Source organism: Schistocerca cancellata, chromosome 1 (assembly GCF_023864275.1).
Source record: "Schistocerca cancellata isolate TAMUIC-IGC-003103 chromosome 1, iqSchCanc2.1, whole genome shotgun sequence".
NCBI classification, from domain to species: Eukaryota; Metazoa; Arthropoda; class Insecta; order Orthoptera; family Acrididae; genus Schistocerca; species Schistocerca cancellata.
In genome coordinates this window covers 236,954,360-236,971,118 of record NC_064626.1, presented here as the reverse complement: position 1 = coordinate 236,971,118, position 16,759 = coordinate 236,954,360, and the positions used below count along the sequence as shown (strand labels likewise).

At 42.3% G+C, this 16,759-nt stretch overlaps 1 protein-coding gene across 1 annotated transcript in view; it reads left to right on the top strand.

Annotated features, from left to right (window-relative positions):
• The window catches only part of LOC126166548 (zinc finger protein 467), a 430,211-nt gene that overhangs the window by 195,976 nt on the left and 217,476 nt on the right, over positions 1-16,759 (top strand). The window lies entirely within an intron of this gene.

The window sequence follows — 16,759 nt, the reverse complement described above, 5'->3', positions numbered from 1 at the left end:
CTCACTGCAAAGAGTCATTTGCATTCGAGACCATTTTAAATTTCTGTTTATTTCTTTTTCTGTCCATCCAGTGGTAGTAGTTATTGCTCGCCATCATTAATGAATTCTAATAGCAACTAGTTTTTCTAATAGGGAAAACTAGTAAGGAAATATCTGGGTTTTTAGGTCAAATTCTGTGACTGACGGAATATTTTCAGACGATGAAATTCGTGCGAAAGCACTATTTCTTGCACCTCGAAAAGGCAATACAAATCTAACAGATTTCTTTGAAACGGAACAGGTATTAATTTAGCGAAAGTTCGGTTATTAGTAGCTATTATTACTGGATGAACTCTGAAGAACACCGATTCCGTTCGCAACATGCAAGTGTGAACGTACGTACACCTTCGGCTACGGTAGCAATGGAAACAAAAGCTTAGAACTGAACTAACGTTATTTGTTTGTGCAGTGAAAAATTTAGACAGCATGAGAGTTTCAGTTGTTTGAACATTAGCCAGGAATTGTAAATCATTTGTGATTTTCAAAGACGAGTGTTAATTATTTACAATTTAATGTTCATTTACGTCCCAAACTTTGCTCAGGGTATTGGATATCATCTGATCTCGTTCAGGGGTAATGGTCCCAGAAAGATGGGGAAACCACTGCTCTATCTAGTAACATAGAATTTATTCCCTGATGCTATAATACCTAAAGTAAATGCGAGCCACTTCTGTAGCTTACGACTAATAAGAGCGATCGGAAGTCGCAGCAATGCTTCTAACAACCCTACCACAACAAAGGTCAAAATTAATTATGATTGTAGTGTTGCTCACGCTGCTAAATATTGCATTTTGGGGAACAACAAAGTTATATTATGTGGCAGGTGTCATTAGAGCACAGTTAATAAAGTCATTTCTTGAAATAATGGATAAACTAGGCACTCATCTTTTCGTGTTTCCCACGATGGCCTCGTTGTGAACTCATGGCTCAATCGTCGAAAATCTAGGTAGTGATGATTCCAAGCTCGGATGCAAAGAGGCCTAGGTGTTATTCTGCGATATTCAAAAGTTTTATAGATGTGTTTCATAAACCATTCTTGAAGATTAAACTTTTGCGAGTTAGGACAATGGTGATGTAAAAAAGTAATCAGCACTCCGAATTTAAGTTCCACTTCTTTTTTATTGCTTTTGTTGCTATATCACGTAACTCGTTCCAAAACATCACTTCACAATATAAAACATACTTGAAAATATGTTCCTCACTGTTAAAGTTCACATTTCATAAACTGACTACAATTTGCGTCTTTTTAACTTGACGACCAGAGCTTGACTCTCTGATAACCGCTTACGTGCCCAAAAATCAGAGTTACGTCAAAGATCATAGTGACAAAAGAAAGAATACACATAAGAATAATATCATTGCAATATATACATATCGATGTATCGAAGTACCTCTACATTAATGAAATCAAATCTGAATGTTGTCACAGAAATATGTTAACTATTTTACAGGAACACAGTAGAACATTGCTGGTATCAAGAGGTTGAGGTTTTGCCGTAATGGTTACGTAACTCAAGTACCATTAGATGCTGGAGTACCCTTTATTGTCTTATAATTTTCATTTCATAACGTATCTTCATGTCACCCTCATTCTTGCTTAGTGCTGCTGTTGTCTTCACAAACTACGCTAGATTTGCGGATGAGTAGTGAGAGGCCGGAGGAACTCTCTTTCAGTTAAAGTGAACGTGTCGTGTACTGCCTCCTAAATTTCATCAGCATGTGATGTGCCGGGCTCCGGTGGCGGGGGAGAATCTCATTAAAAATGGCGGTGTGCTGCCGTGAGGTCACATCGCGATTAGTGCCTGTTTCCGAAGAGATTAACGCCGAAAGAGATTCACACTGGCAGGCGGAAAATATTGCGGGACATTGATCCACATTACACTACGTTACGTCGAGCTGGTGGGCGGCTGATTTCGAAAGCTGACAGCTCGCGATACAACCTGCGACGCAAGTTGCGGCAGACGTGGAATCATTATCACGAAAAGCGTCAGCTGCGCCGACCTGACACCACCACAGTTATTTATCGACACATTTCGCATCCTACTACCAGTGTTGCCGCCTACTGAAATCTGCGAGGTGTAGTTCGTTATTGTAAACGATTGTGATAATAACTACTGACATCTGAATTTTCTGGTTTTCACCTCACTGACGAAGTGGTGTTTATTAGTTTTCAATATAACATTATTAGTTTACAATAAAACTTTGTTATTCTCCTTTCGAACAGATTACACGGACATAGTGAAACCAATCGGTAGTTAGGTCAGTAGACGTGCTGTTTCGAAAATGATGCTCAAAACAAATGGAAACCTGTTGCAAAGATTGAAACCAATATTGTACACAGCGGGGTTGGTAGAGACGCAGGCGACGGAGTAAGGCAAGGGAGTGGTCACTTGACCAGAACCGTAATTCTAGTATCTACATACAGAAGGGCTCGATGCACCATATACAGCCCACATTACTACAGTTTCAGTATTTACTTCACAATTTGAGACTGTTATAGTGTTTAGCAAGATGAATTATTGGCTCAAATGGCTCTGAGCACTATGGGACTTAACATCTGAGGTCATCAGTCCCCTAGACTTAGAACTACTTAAACCTAACTAACCTAAGGACATCACACACATCCATGCCCGAGGCAGGATTCGAACCTGCAACCGTAGCAGCAGCGTGGTTCCGGACTGAAGCGCCTAGAACCGCTTGGCCACAAGGGCTGGCGATGGATTATTAATGGCTAACTAAACGGTCCAGTCGCATTAATGTGACAATCGCCCTTTTTTGACGTTAACATGGAATAACCATGCACAGGCGCAGGTGGCAGTAGAGCAGGGCTTCACAACATACGTGCTCGCGGAGCAAGCTGTGAGCAGCAGGCGCGAGCACGGAGCAGCGCGAGCACGCTACCCCCACTACCGGACCAGAGCGGAGAGTGGGGAGAGTCACGTGGGGCACACAAAAGCTGCCGCCAGTCAATGTAAATCCGCGGCCACCTGCAGGGATATCACTCACGAATTATTACTGCGACAAATGAAACAAATAAAGGAGAATGTACACGTGCCACATAATTTTATTAGCTTAGTGTATGCCTCTACATTCGTATTAATTTGTGAACTGTTACACAATAAAAGGTGTCACTGAAGTGTGGGACTCTCGGTTATCTTGTACTTTTTGCCCTTTACAATTGCGTCTATGTTCGGAGTAATTGTTCTTGTGCATTGTAGGCGCAGCGTGCAGTTTAATTTTCGATCAGACAATGCGTTTCTCAGGCGCGTCTTGTTACATTTCATTGCAGAGGACAGTTGTTCACAGACATACCTGGAACCGAACATTGATATTATTGTAGCCGCCAGTTTGTGCAAACGAGGAAATCTATCCTGAGGGAAGTGTCTGTAGAATCCAAAATGTTTTTCTTGTTCTGAAATTTGTCTCTGTATTCTCTGTCACACTGCAGGTCAATAATTTCTAGTTGCAGCTCAGGACGAATCTCTTCAATATTCGCTGAATATGGACAGGAGAACAGATCAAAATCACTGTCTAGCGCTGTCAGATCTTGAAAGCGTTGATCAAATTCTTCCTTAAGAGCAACTAAACTATGTGAATAACGTTCACAGTCTTTGTGAACATCGTAATAATTTAGGAAAATGAGCTAGATTTCCTGTTTCCAGCTGACTCACCCAAAGTGTCAATTTAATTTTAAAAGCTCGTATTCGATCTATGAAATGAGTAATTAGCAGATCATTACCTTGTAGTGAAATGTTCAAAGCATTCAGATGGCTAGTTAAATCTGCTAAGAACGCGAGATCACATCCATGAAGGCTCTTTCAATTCAGGAACACATGTTATTTATTTCCATGAACATATTTATCTCATCTAATAGGCAAAAAAATCGATTTAATAATTCGCCACGACTAAGCCAGCGGACCTCGCTGTAATAAGGCAGGCTACCATACTGGCTTTCTACATCCTCAAGAAAGCTTTTAAATTGCCTGTGTTGTAGCCCGTGCTTCCTTCTATAATTGGTTGTACGAACAACAACAATCATAACATTTTTTAGAGTGATGCTCTTTGCCCATAAGTTTTCCTGGTGGATCACACAGTGAACGCCCCTTATTTCATTCGGCACGGTCAGTTTTTGCATTTTCTCCTTCAACAGCGCAACTAAACCTGATTTTTTCCCTGTCATCGCTGGTGCACCGTCTGTAGACACTGAAACTAAAGAATTCCACGACAATCCTATATTTTCAACACCTTCTTCAACACTACATAAAATATTACCTCCGGTTGTAGTGTTCTTCATGGCTACTACATCGAGGAGCTCCTCCCTCACCTGAAGATCTCTATTAACACCTCTAATAAATATGGAAAGCTGCGCTATTCCAGTGATATCAACACTTTCGTCCAGAGCTAGAGAATACGCCATAAAATCTTTACAGATATTTGCAAGCTGGCTCTGGAAGTCGTCTGCCATGTCCTGTATGCGACGCATAATGGTCATGTTAGATAATGGCACAATCCGAAACTGTTCAACTAGAGATGGACTCAAATGTTCCGCTGCAACTACCAAACATTCTTTTATTAAATTGCCATCAGTGAAGGGCCGCAGGGATTTTGCTAAAAGGAAAGCAATTTTGTAACTCACTCTGAGAGCTGCCTCAGTTGATTTTTCTTCGTCGTCCAGATCTTCTTCGAATAGCTTCCTTTTAAGTTTAATAACTTACTGTGCACGATCTGGTCCATCACATTTTCCACTTCCGTAGTCTTTCGCGTGGTACGACATATAATGTCGCTGCAAATTAAATTTCCTAAAAGAATTCCGCGTTTTGTGACGTACTAAACATTTTACAACACCAACTTTTTCTGTAAACAGATACAATTCCTCCCAATGGGGGTTGAACTGCGAAAGCATGGTTGGGGTTACACAACGGCGACTTGACATGATTCTTAACCAGCGAAGGGACTGTTAGAGCTGATCGTAGTATTTTAAACGTTACACAGTCGGCGCGAATTCAATAGGCACGTTGCGGCCCTATTCAAACGTGCCCACGCATTTCCCTCCCTCCCCACTCCACGACCTTGCACCTGCTCGCGAGCACGTGCCTGAGCAGACGCGAGTACTCGCGCTCAAAACCGGTTAGTTGTTAAGTCCTGCAGTAGAGGGTATATAAAGCTGGTAAGGAGAGGATGTGGAAAACACTGCAGTCCTCGCTATATTGCTGATACTGAGTGCGTTATCTGATGTCCAAATGAGCAAAATCATTTGCTTTCGGGCCATGGAAATGTTTCCGAAATGGTAAGTTTGTAAAATGTTCGCTTGTCGCCATTTTTGAACTATATTGTGCATGACAAAATGGCTCCATCCAAAACCGACGCAGGAACGACTGTGGTGCAACACAGGCCATAGATGACATGGGTGAACGACCAGTGCGGAGATGTGTACGGGTGGACAGACGTTCAACTGAAAGCCCACATGAACCAAGAGGCTACCAACAGTGTCTCCTCGGCGACCCTTCAGCGATTGTTGTTGCGTATGGACCTTTGCAACAGGTGTGCATCCATGCTGACTGCAGTTCACAAGGACGAAAACTGGAAGATGCACGCCAGTACCTTATCTAGGCGACCGCTCTGTTACCAGAGATGGCCTTTTCAGATGAATCACGTTTTAATCTCCATCGGTGTTAAACGTCCGAAAGCAAACACGCTGCAAAAATCGTCTAAAGGGCCCAGGGAGAAGGGAGCGTTATGGTCTGGGGAATGTTTTCGTGGCATTCCCTGCACGATCTCATTATTTGGGGAGGCACAATTGACCAACACAAGTATGCATCTATTCTGTGGGACCATGTTCATCCCTTCATGCAGTTAATTTTTTTTTTTGGCATGATGGCCACCAAACTCTTCGGGATTAAATCCAATCGAATGGGACTACCTCGATCGGGCTGTTTGCGCCGTGGACTCTCAACCAAGACTCCTAGCCTAGCAACCCATGGCATTGGGGTTGGTATGGTTCCACATCCTTTTCAGTACCTTCCAGAACCTCATTGACCCTCTTCCCTATTCTAACTGTAGTTATGTAGCCTTTGTGGACTCATATTGAGAGGTGGCATAGCCCCCCCTCTCATATTTCTATCTTACGATTCTCCTCTCTAATTGCATGCGGTGGAAAGTTGCTATTCCTTCACACGCGGACTTCCCACGCAGCGTCTCTCTTCACCCGGGTGGTCCAGTGACAGGCGGGCTGTGTTGACTTTGAAAGGGTAAGCCGACAGGTGTGAGGGAGTCGAGTGAATGCTTTCCAGACGCCGACATTGTCAAGAGGCACGCCCGCAGGGCCTGAAGTAGCGGCTGGGCTAGAGGTTCCGTTACTTCGCAGAAACTTAGCGAAAACACTTTCTGGCGGGCTACCAGCGAGGCGTGGGAATGACTTGTGTACCCAGGCAGCTGTGGCGGGAAAATTCCCGCGCTTTCTGCAAAATAGTAACTGTGATTGGCTTGCTCAGGGCATAGCTCCGTGACGTAGCAAGATCGGCGCAGAAATTGGCGCCAAGAATCTCCATTGGTGGCATGGTAGCGTTCCGGCAATGGAGTGGAATTTTCCGCCGGTTTTCGAGTTGCTGATTGGAACGTTTAACCACGGCCACTGTCGTGGGGGAGGGAATGTTCTGTGTTCGGTTTTGTACAGGTGCTCTTGTGGGTAGTTGGCTCTCGCCTTTCGGTCGAGGACGTCGAAGCAACCGGCCATCGGCTCCGGTATGCCAGATCGTTTTCTGGCAGTTAAGAAGACAGTTTGGTAAGGTATGTCCGCAGCACCGGCAGACAGGGATTTTCCTAGGTGATAATCAGAGCTCAGCAGAGCGTGCCTGTTCGTCTTTTTCTAACTTTGTTCTGTCTTGGGTAGCAGGAATTAATGTTGGGTTGGCTATGTGTTTTCTCTAAGATTTGAGTTGCAAGGAATTGGCTGCACATACCACTTCGTCATAATCCTCACAATCTAGTTTAGGGACAACTTCACATTCACAGCGTTTGTTTGAGTCTCCAATTTGAGCCAATTTGATATATTATAAATGTTTCATGTGTTTTTGTTTATTATTTTGTGTTTAGTCTTAATAAATCATATTGTTATTTTGGACAGAACTTTCATTCTGTTAATCGGTAGAGCAACCCCATCATTCCTCACTATGTTAATGAAACCTTCGTTTATTTAACTTATTTATCAAATTAAATTGTTGCAGGTGCCAAACTCTCTTCTACTCCACTGGCAGGGTTGATTAGAGTCAGTTTGCGTATTTTTTTTTATCCTTGTGCAACAGCAAAAGTTGGAGTTAGAATAGGGGGGCTTAGAACATCATGTACATGTGTAGATTCTAGAAGAATTGAGTGTTAAATACACTGCTAGCCCCGGCACCTCGCAATATTTTAATATGCAACTGAAGAAGGAGCATATTTTCTGAAACCGAGATGCACTTTCCTTTTTAGAATAATTTTTACGACCGTAGCGGATTTTATCACTGACAATGAATAACAGTTGCGGATGTTCCGTGAAGAGAAACTTGTGGTACATTTTCAGTACTTCGTTTATGCTGCTCTATGCCAAATCAGGTCAGTATTAATGAAAGTACAATTTTTCCCACAAATCATCACAGATGATTAAAAAAAACTGTAATTTGCTGAGCGACCAAGATAGCAAAGACCAGCATGTACACTAAACTGACGTTGCAGATAACAGCACAAATGCAGTAATCGAAAATGTAACACCCGAAGATAAAGGTTCCATTATGATTTGAATCGTGAAACTAGAAAGCAAGATTTTTCTTTGTGTATAAAATTGACTTACTTCCAATGTTCGTATTTATTCATGAAGATGAATTATGGCTGTAAGGCACAGACATATATGGGCCCGTGAGTTATCACTTTTTCAAATACTCATTATCAGTTAAAATGTGTCTTTTTGGAAGTGATAAATTTAAGTTAGTTACGCAAAAGCGGCGTTTCTTCAGTTTGACGAAACTAAACGAAAAACCAGTTTGGGGACACGGTCTCTGACAGGCGCGCTTTGACTAGATTGGCTAACAGCAATGCTAAATGGCTCGGAAAGGGCGCAACGCATCGAATTTTTTTCTTAGCGATTATTTCTTAGCACAGTCTCTCCTGCAACACCCGTCCAAGCTTTCAGACTGTTTCTGACCACGCTGTATACAGGCGGTTATACACAGTATGCAGCCAGTACCTTATTAGTTGAGATGGTACGTGTGATGATAAGAACAAATACTGCATTAAGAGTTATAGAACAAATAATAGCTGGTGACAACACATTATTGTCACTGATAGTAAATGATATTTTTTAAACAATTGAGGACAAAAACTTTGTTATTAGACGACTTTTTAAGACAAAGATCGAACAATATATAGACGAGGCACTGTCTCCTTCATAAGATTGTACAAAAGCTGCCCTTGGGACTATGCACTTCATACATGTGCAGCTTGCAATATCTTGTAAATTTCGTGATGATTGTGTAACCTGTCGCATTCCCTGTTGCTGCTGATAAGAAACTCTTAATAAACTAATGATGATCCAGTATGTTGTTTTTATTTTACAATGCGACATTACTGATGGCACTAGTGGAAAATTGGTGTTTCAGCTTGGCTAGTATCCAGTTCAGAATAGCACCACCTTTCAGTCGAAAAGATGGGATGTTTTAACCAACTATTAATGATGTTGGGTTGCATGACAAGTTTTGAGTCTCTTATAACTATCCTGCTGATCTGAGGGGGGAAGCCGTTGCTATGGAAACGCATACTGGTGCTGGATTGGAGTGCAGGTTCCTGATTATGGTACTATCATTCTCCATGCCGTCGTTTTTCTTCCCATTCTTACATTGCATGCCCTCGCTTTACGATCACGGATGAAGTTGGATGCATTGAAACCAGAGATGAACGAGAACCGGTTGTGCATTGCATGCTTTGCGAAGGAGCCAAATTATATTTTTTCTTGGGTACCTTGCTGTGCTGGAATCCAGAGAAAGTAAGATTTAGTTGTAGACTGCTGCAGTCGAACTACAATTCGTTTTTCAGTGGTTTGTTGCAGACAGCGTAATCGAATAGTAATGAATCTCTTCACTTGTTAGTACATTTATTGACATTCCGGGTCAGTTGCCAGTCCCAACAGTATTCGTCGATTCTTTGCAGATCTTCCCGCATTTCGCCACAGTTTTCGGGCGTTGCAATCTTACAGCTCGATCTGTTCATCAACGAGAGCCAGAAAGTAATCGTACAGGTGCCCAAGTAGGTGCCTGTTCATTGACCTCCGGAAGGTATTTGATACAGTTCCGTGTTGCCTCCTGATGAAGAAAATATGAGCGTACAGAATATGAGACCAACTCTGTGATTCCATTCAAGAGTTTATAGGAAACAGACCACAACGTGTCATTCTCAACGGAGAGAAATCGTCAGACGTAAAAGTAACTTCGGGCGTGTTCTAGGTGAGCGTTATAGGACCATTACTTTTGACAGTATATATAAGTGACCTAGCAGATAACGTAGGAAGTTCCAGGAAGCTTTTCGCGGATAATACTGTTGTCCACAGGCGACTCGTGACGCTAGGAAATCGTAACGAAATTCTGGTTCAAATGGTTCAAATGGCTCTGAGCACTATGGGACTTAGCATCTGAGGTCATCAGTCCCCCAGAAATTAGAACTACTTAAATCTAACTAACCTAAGGACATCGCACACAACCATGCCCGAGGCAGGATTCGAACCTGTGACCGTAGTAGTCACGCTGTTCCGGACTGAAGCGCCTAGAACCGCTCGGCCACAGCGGCCGGCTGAAATTCTGGAAGACCTGCCGAGGATTGACACTTGGTGTAGGGAGTTTCAACTGACCCTCAACATAAACAAATGTAATGTACTGCGAATACAGAAATACCCTTTGTTATATGATTACACGATAGCAGAAGAATCACTAGAAGCAGTTAGTTCCATAAAGTTCCATGGAGCGATCTCAGATGAAAAATTAAACGTGGATAAAGGAGACAGCAGACTGATATTAAGTGGAAGAATTCTCAGGAACTGTAATCCATCAAGAAAGGGAGTAGCATATAAAATACATGTTCGATCAATACTTGAATATTGCTCGTCAGTATGAGATCCGTACCAGATAGGACTGATACAGGAAATAGAGAAGTTCCAAAGAAGAGCCGCCCCTTTCGTTGCAGGTTCGTTTAATAAGCACGAAAGTGTCACAGGGATGACCAACCGACTCCTTTGCCAGACGGTCCAAGAGAGGCGTTCAGCATCACGATATGGTTTGTTCCGAGAGTACGTTCCAGAAGAGTCAACAAATACTTCACTTCCTCTTACGTATATCCCGCGTGAAGCCCATGAAAATAAAAATAAAGACATTCGAGCCTACATGGAGGTTAACTGGCAATCGTTCTTCCCGCCAATTATCCCCGACAGGAACAGGAAGGTAGGGGACTAGCGGTGATCAGAAAGTATCGTCTGGAGTATAGACATAGAGGAAAGTATCGTCCGCGAACAGCCTCACGAAGTTCCGACGACATCCACCAGTTCATTTGACTGGTGGGACTGCAAAAAGTAAGTTACACTTTATTATGACAACTCAGCTAACTTTAACTGAATGCTGCACAGCACTTCAAAGTAACACGCAGATACATGACTGTATTTGTCAACATGGTCACCAAGTCAGTGCAAACAACGGTCGGAATGAAATTTTTCACTCTGCAGCTGAGTGTGCGCTAGTATGAAACTTCCTGGCAGAAGTTTGGAACATGGGTAATGAGGTACTGGCGGAAGTAAAGCTGTGAGAACGGCCCGTGAGTCGTACTTGAGTACCTCAGTCGGTAGCGTACTTGACTGTGAAAGACAAAAGTCCCGAGTACGAGTCTCCGTCCGACACACAGTTTTAAGCTGCCAGGAAATTTGAACGTTCGGATGTTCAGCCGGTCGCTCGGTTCCTCGAAAATAGAAATCCTCTCCTTTGCACGGAGGCATTGGAGAACCGCTGTGTGAAGAAGGTCCTCACCGTTGGAAAATCTCTTCTTCCTCCCCCCCCCTCTTCCCCCCTCCCTCAGATGTTATTTCAGCTTGCCGAAAAGATGAAAATCGAATGCTGCAAGATGTGGGCTGTATAGTGGATCAGCATCACCTTTTGTCCCGGACTATTCTTGCATGGGATGAGATTCGTATCAGATGCGATTGACGGAGGTCACCGAAGAAGTTCAAAGAAGGGCAGCTAGTTTTATAGTATCGGAAATTAGGTGAGAGAGTGTCACAGATATGACACGAGATTTTGGGTGACAATCATTAAAACAAAGATGATTTTCGTTGCGGCGAGACCTTTTCAAAAAGTTTCGCTCACCAACTTTCTTCTCTGAACGCGAAAATATTTTATTGGCGCTCGCCTACACAGGGAGAAATGATCATCGTAATAAAATAAGATAAATCAGAGCTCGCACGGGAAGATTTAAGTGTTCATTTTTCCCGTGCGCTGTTCGAGAGTGGGACGGCAGAGAAATAGCTTGAAGGTGGTTCAATAAACCCTCTGCCAGACACTTATTTCTGAACTGCAGGGTAGTCACATAGATATGAATGTAGATGTCTGTCCGGCTATGGTGGAACTGTTGGTACCATTTCACTATTTTTGGTCGTGTCATTGCATTTAGTGCGTAAACCGCGAGGATTTTACGGTGAATCTGTGTACTATTTAGACGTTTCGCTCACAAGGATGTACTGTTCCGCGTACTTCAGCCTGAACGTTTCCAATAGCCACGCCATTTCAATTGCGCACTCTGATGCACCTGTTATCCGCACCGGAGTAGAGCTGTATCTCTAGGGAATTCGTTACGTGTACTCTCTTCTGGCAATGCGCTGCTCTTTGTTTTCAGTGGTCTCAGCTTGGAACCACACGTGTAACTTATTTTCTAAAGTTGCTGCGTACACAGGGTATAACAGAAGGAATGGTCACTGTTCATGGATATGACAGGAACGATTATTCGAAGCACTAAAATACATACCTTAAGAGCTGTCAACACTCGTTCGTGTTCACTCCAGTAAACACATCCCTTCTACTGAACAAGTGCTCACAGCTCTTAAGGTATGCATTTTAGAACCCATGTTTGCTACATATTTTTTTTATTTTTCCTTGTTTTCTTGTCCATACTACCTCCTCCCACAATATGGAAAGCAAAGAGCTTGTAGCAGAAGAGATTTGTTTCATAGTAGGTCAGATACGGAAGTGCTCGTAAGTTTTGAGGTGTGCAATTTAGAGCCCAAATTTAATAGCCCTTTTTTGCTTCGAATGATCGTCCGCGTCATATCCGTGGATACAGATTGTTCCTGCAAGGACACCCTATATATTGTAAACCAGCAGTACTCAACCTTTCTGTATTCGCGACCCAATTTTCAAATTTTCATCGTGCTTTCCGCACTTGTCTCTTAGACATCGTTCGTCCACTCAATACTCCACCCCCGTCACCATCGCCCCCATTGCCTTCCTCGACATGCCCCTCCCCCGAGTCCCCCCTCCCCCCACTTCAGAATGGTTCAAATGGCTGTGAGCACTATGGGACTTAACATCTGAGGTCATCAGTTACCTAGCCGTGCGATTCAAATGGCTCTAAGCACCATGGGAGTTAACATCTGAGGTCATCGCCCCTAGACTTAGAACTACTTAAACCTAACTAACCTAAGGACATCACACACATCCATGCCCGAGGCAGGATTCGAACTTGCGACCGTAGCAGTCGCGCGGTTCCGGACTGAAGCGCCTAGAACCGCTCAGCCACCGCGGCCGCGGTAACAATAAATGGCTCTGAGCACTATGGGACTCAACTGCTGAGGTCATTAGTCCCCTAGAACTTAGAACTAGTTAAACCTAACTAACCTAAGGACATCACAAACATCCATGCCCGAGGCAGGATTCGAACCTGCGACCGTAGCGGTCTTGCGGTTCCAGACCGCAGCGCCTTTAACCGCACGGCCACTTTGGCCGGCCGCGGTAACAATATAAACATAATAAAGTATTGTGTATATCTTGACGCTAAAGCTATGCAGGTACAAACCTTACATACTACCAGTAACCAAGAATCAGTAAATTTACGTTATTTCGCAACATCGATCCGCTACATTGACAAACCCAGAATCGATGGCTCACTATTGCTCTCTGTCTTGGAGGCAGCGTGCAAAAAGATGATGGAATACATCAGTGGAGTGCGGGGTTTACAGGGAAGTTAGCACGACAGCTGCCTTCGGAAAAGTTTACTTTGCGAACCAGACCCAAAGGAATCACCAGTAGTTACTAAAATGGTTTTTAATGCCGTATTGAAAAGTTAATTACTGAATGCATTGTGTGGCCCTATTTGTCAATGCACTAGCCTAGCGCTCGCGTAAACTGTACTCCCTGCAGAGGTTTATTTTGTTTTTATGTAATCGAATTTTGCAATACTTGCTAAGCTTTACATTCTAATTAAGGCCATATAATCATGGTCTTCTCCCAATGTACTTCTGACCAAAAAGCGATTCTGGTAGCTGGAGTCCAAAGCTTTCGTTAATCATGCCTTTTGCGTTCTTTTGCAAATATTTCCACAGCAACTTTCATCCTCTAACCGAGAAGTGAAATATCAATTTTTATAAATTTAGCTTTCAAATTTTTTTAACGTAACGAAATATTTACTTAAATATTTTCTTTCCCTACTGCACTCACTTAGGGGTTGAATTTCCAGAAACACTGAAACATATATTTTCTTAAATCTCTAACGCAGAAATCAAATATCAATTGTCATAGATATAATCTTGAAAATCCTTTAGTAGTTCTTTAGTAATTATTTATTTTCAAATAAGCTTTCACCCACTATTTTACTTCCTTAGTGGTTAAATTCTGAAACACTTAATTATTTTCTGACTGAGAAACCAAATACCAGTTTTCGTAGTTCTAGTTTCAAAATTCCATTAATAGCGACATACATTCAAAAAGCCTTTCATCCCCTATTTCACCCCCTTGAGAGTGGAATTTCGGACAATGCCTTCTGACGCGATGCCTGCAGTATAAGATTCGCACCTTCTCCAAACTTCAAGTTTAGTACTTAGCAGTTTTAGCTGGGCGGCGATGAGTCAGTGAATCACTCTATTTCACTCCCTTACGGATTGGATTTCCAAAAACTGCGAAACACGTATTTTTTCGTGTCTATCCGAGAAGCCAAACACCAATTTTCAAAAATTTAGCTTTAAGAATGCTTTCGCAGTGAAATATTTTCATAAAACGTTTCCCCCCTCTATGGGTTGAATTTCCAAAAGCATCGATATGTGTATCTTTTATTTCTATCAGAAAAGCCAAATGCAAATTTTCATAGCTTTACCTTAAAATGCATGCACAGTGAAATATTTCCATAAAAACTTTCATTTCCCGTTCAATCCTCATATGGGTTGAATTTCCAAAAGCATTGAGAGAGTATATTTTTATTTCTAACTGAGAAGCCAAATTTAAATTTTCATAGATTAAGTTTTAAAAATGCTTTCATAATAAAATATTTTCATAAAAAATTTTATATCGTTTTTCAGCCGCTTAGGTGATCGATTTCCACAAACATGAAACATGTATTTTTTAATTTGTAACTGAGAAGTCAAATACCAATGTTCATAGATGCAGCTTTAAAAATACTTCAGTAATTCTTTAATATTGTATTTTTTAAAAAAAATCTTTCACCCACTATTTCACCCACATAGGGTCAAATTTCCAAAAATTCTGAAACACGTATTTCTTTATTTCCGACCTAGAAACCAAATACAAATTTTTGTAGGTCTAGCTTCAAAACTGCCTTAGTAGCAGTATTTTTCAAGAAAACACTTCAGTCCCCATTTCACCCCCTTAGGGAAGGAATTTCGAAAAATCCCTTCTTAGACAACGCGTACAGTATAAGATCCACTCCTTCTCCAGATCTATCCTTAGTGGTTTGGGCTGGGCGATGATGATTCAGTAGTCAGTCAGTCAGGTCACTGCGTTTTATATATAAGCTCTACCTGCCTCCTGCCTGCCCCCCCCCCCCCCCCCGCCCCTCCCAATTGAGTGTCATCACGCCTCCTTAGGGAGACACTGTAACACCCCTTTGGCATGCTCCTGAAAATACATCATCATCTCGATCCGATCAGTACTAGTTCATTAGTTATCTGGTCTACCACTACAGTCTTCAGAATTCTTTTGTAGCACGACATTTCAAAGACTTCTAGTCTCCTATTATCTGTACTTTTTATCGCCCACTATTCACTTCCATATAAGGGCTACAATCATAAGATTTACTTTCATGAGCTGGTTACCAACACTTAAATTTGTATTTTTCTTTACCAGAATACCTTTTTCTCTTATTATCAGTCTGCACTACTTACTTCTAGCATCGCCGGTTTTACAAGTATGTCTATCGAGAACACAAAACTCGTGTACTAGATTAGCGTCCCTTTTTCTAATATAATTACCGCAGCATCACCGGACTTAATTCGACGCCAGTCCATTACCCTTATTATAATTGTTTTAAAATCTGTAACGTCTTTTCAAGAAATTGTCCATTTCGTTGAACTGAATTTGGAATGTCTTTGTCGCTTCTAACAAAATTAGAATGAAAATAGAAACTATTAACATGGAAGAATAAATTTTAATAAGACAATGATATTTTCTGTGGGATTGTGGTGATGGAAGCGTATCAGTACACTGCAGTCTAGGTGCGTATTCAATTCCCAAACCACTTAACTTCTGAAAGAGGTTATACAGGGTGTTACAAAAAGGTACGGCCAAACTTTCGGGAAACATTCCTCACACACAAATAAACAAAAGATGTTATGTGGACATGTGTCCGGAAACGCTTAATTTCCATGTTAGAGCTCATTTTAGTTTCGTCAGTATGTACTGTACTTCCTCGATTCACCGCCAGTTGGCCCAATTGAAGGAAGGTAATGTTGACTTCGGTGCTTGTGTTGACATGCGACTCATTGCTCTACAGTACTAGCATCAAGCACATCAGTACGTAGCATCAAGCACATCAGTACGTAGCATCAACAGGTTAGTGTTCATCACGAACGTGGTTTTGCAGTCAGTGCAATGTTTACAAATGCGGAGTTGGCAGATGCCCATTTGATGTATGGATTAGCACGGGGCAATAGCCGTGGCGCGGTACGTTTGTATCGAGACAGATTTCCAGGTGTCCCGACAGGAAGACGTTCGAAGCAATTGATCGGCGTCTTAGGTAGCACGGAACATTTCAGCCTATGACTCGCGACTGGGGAAGACCTAGAACGACGAGGACACCTGCAATGGACGAGCCAATTCTTCGTGCAGTTGACGATAATCCTAATGTCAGCGTCAGAGAAGTTGCTGCTGTACAAGGTAACGTTGACCACGTCACTGTGTGGAGAGTGCAACGGGAGAACCAGTTGTTTCCGTACCATGTACAGCGTGTGGAGGCACTATCAGCAGCTGATTGGCCTCTACGGGTACACTTCTGCGAATGGTTCATCCAACAATTTGTCAATCCTCATTTCAGTGCAAATGTTCTCTTTACGGAAGAGGCTTCAGTCCAACGTGATCAAATTGTAAATTTTCACAATCATCATGTGTAGGCTGACGAGAATCCGCACGCAATTGTGCAATCACGTCATCAACACAGATTTTCTGTGAACGTTTGGGCAGTCATTGTTGGTGATGTCTTGATTGGGCCCCATGTTCTT